Source organism: Prinia subflava, chromosome 18 (genome assembly GCF_021018805.1).
Source record: "Prinia subflava isolate CZ2003 ecotype Zambia chromosome 18, Cam_Psub_1.2, whole genome shotgun sequence".
Taxonomy (NCBI): domain Eukaryota; kingdom Metazoa; phylum Chordata; class Aves; order Passeriformes; family Cisticolidae; genus Prinia; species Prinia subflava.
Window position 1 is genome coordinate 9,568,341 of NC_086264.1, and position 2,653 is coordinate 9,570,993.

Consider the following 2,653-nt stretch of genomic DNA (forward strand, 5'->3'; position numbering starts at 1 on the left):
CCTCAGTTTAAAATTCTATTATTTTTAGCTGTCAGCTGCTTGAGGTGAGTCACAGGGACTCTCTCCCTTTTCAGTGAAACTTTCGTATCTCATTTACAATTTTCTGGACTACTAGGTCAGAAAAGCTCAAGTCCCATGATTTATTCATTGGTTGATTGGTTTTTGGGGGGATTATTTTTGTTGGGGTTTTTCTTTGTTGGTTTGGTTCGGTTTGGTCTGTTTTGTTTTAATTTATTAGCAAAATTTCCATTTTGTTGCCAAGTATCTTGTTGGAGGATATCCTGGCCATCAGGAATTGTCCAGGGCCTTGCAGGCATGGGAGAAGTCCTGCCCCAGGGAGGAAGGCAGAAGGGAAGGGTTTGGTGTGTGAGCACCAAGAGAGAACAGCTCTTGCAGCAAACCAGGTTATCATGGCAGCATTTGTCTCTTCCTATGCCGACAGATTCAATGTGAGCACTCCAAGTGACAAAGTAAAGGGGTTTCCCACCTGTGTGAGCATTCCCTGGATTTTCCCTCCCAGTTCCCAGCATTTCAGTACTGTCAAACTGCCTCTGGCTGGAAGTGGCTGGGTGCGGCTCCCTCCAGAGTTTACTCATGCCATTTCCGAATATAGCCAGAGGGGACATGAGAGTGACACAAGATGTACTTTCCACTTCTTTCCTTCTCTGCTAGCAGTGGAAAATGGGCTGCATAACATAATAATAAGTATTTTCTGTCTGCAATTTCCATCTTGTTATGCTTTGCAGGAACTGGATGAGCTGCTTACGCAGTGCTCGCTGCCACTTTCTGGATGGAAACCAGGGTTCTGCTCTTTCATTTCTGATTTATTTTTTCTTGGTTTTTTAGTGTCATTTATTTCATTGAAAACTGCAGTCTTCAATTCCTCCAGTTTCCTAATTCTTACAGAATTTTCTTACAAATCCTGGAATCCTAATTTAAACTGAAGCCTTCATTTAAATTTAAACATGCATCTCTGTTACTCATCACTTCAGTTCCCAATCGCCTCCAGCTAAACAAACACACGCAGAGAACACAAAATTACCTTCACTCTGAGTAGCACTGCCATGAGGACAGTACATTCTTCCTAATGTTGCCCCTGTCTCCTAATGAGTTCCAAGCAATCCATGGTTGCTAAGGCTCTCAGCTGTGATCCTGTTCCATGATGCTGGTCCTCTGTTGTCCTCTGCTCCCGTGGTTGGAATGATCCTGAGGACTTCTCTTGGACAGCCAGCTGCTGATACTCCAAAATCCTTTTAATCATGCTCCACATCAAGGAACACACTAGTTTAAAAACAAATTCAGATGTGGAAGCAAGGCAAAGACGTGGATTTTCCATTTGTAATATTTTGGAGATCAGGATTCATGTTCAGTAAACCAGGTACCATTCTCCTTGTTAAAGCTGTTCTGCAGTTTGACCCAGGATACATTTCCCTCATTGTCTCTTAATCTTTGTTTTTACTGTTGTAGAGGGGAGACAAGACATTTGAGGGTTTTAGATTAAGGAACCACATGGCTTTTTATAAACTGCATCTGATTAGAGAAAAGAAAAAAGAAGGGAACTAAAACCCAGGTATGTGAAGAGTTATCTTATACATATGCTCATTGTTCAAAATTATTAAACACTTTCAATACCTAGCAGAAAAAGAAATTCTGTCATCAAACCAGCCAAGACAGTACTACAGGACTAAACTCTCATAGATATCAAAGTGTGGTTTTCTTTAAGCTATAGCAGACTCTGCCCTATTTCACAAAATACTTTTTCTTTGTAAAGGAGATATTTGCCTACTCCTGTGTTTAAAATGTTGGGATATTGCGGCATTTGGCAAGCTTTTGCTGGTAAATACCAGTCCAAAAATACCAAATTACATCATTAATAACACAAGTTTGAGTGAAAACTGTGTTTTTCCCAAAAAGCTGTAAAAGATAATATGCTGCAGTTTCCACTACCAGTGACACTGCTTAGCCTAAACTGTCTTAAATTTTGTTGTGTTTTTTCATTAATATGGCAGAACTACTTAATCTCCTAGACAACTCTGTTGAAAGCTCTTCTCACCCTGTTTCAAGTAAGGTTTGGAGTAGAAAGTTAACTGTTCATACATGAATGGTTACCAGTTATTCGAACTTCCCTATGTCTATTTCAGCTCTTACCTGTGAAAACTGGATTAGTTCTTAAAAACCTCTCTATAAATGAATGATTTTACAAATATTCTTATTTTATCTCCAGTTGGGATGTTATTTTCCCATCTGCCACTTGACGTGATTGAACCATACATACATATATAAATATATACACACACACATATATATACACACATATATATGTGTGTGTGTGTATATATATATATATATATATATATATATATATATATATACACACACACACCATTCTGAAAAGGCAGGAAAGAAATCTGCTTATTTTCCGGTGTTAGCATCATCATAAACAATGAACCCATTGTATTTTCTGACATAATTTGCCATAGCTCTCTTTGCAAAACTATTTTTGTCAGGGGCTGATTTTGTTGCTCTGTTTTAAATCAGAGTGACTCTTCTACATACAGTTATATGTTTAAATAACCAGTGTATTCCCTCACGGAATGTCTCAAAGTAAACACATTTGAAAAAAAATGCTTTTTGTAAAATTAAGAAAACATCC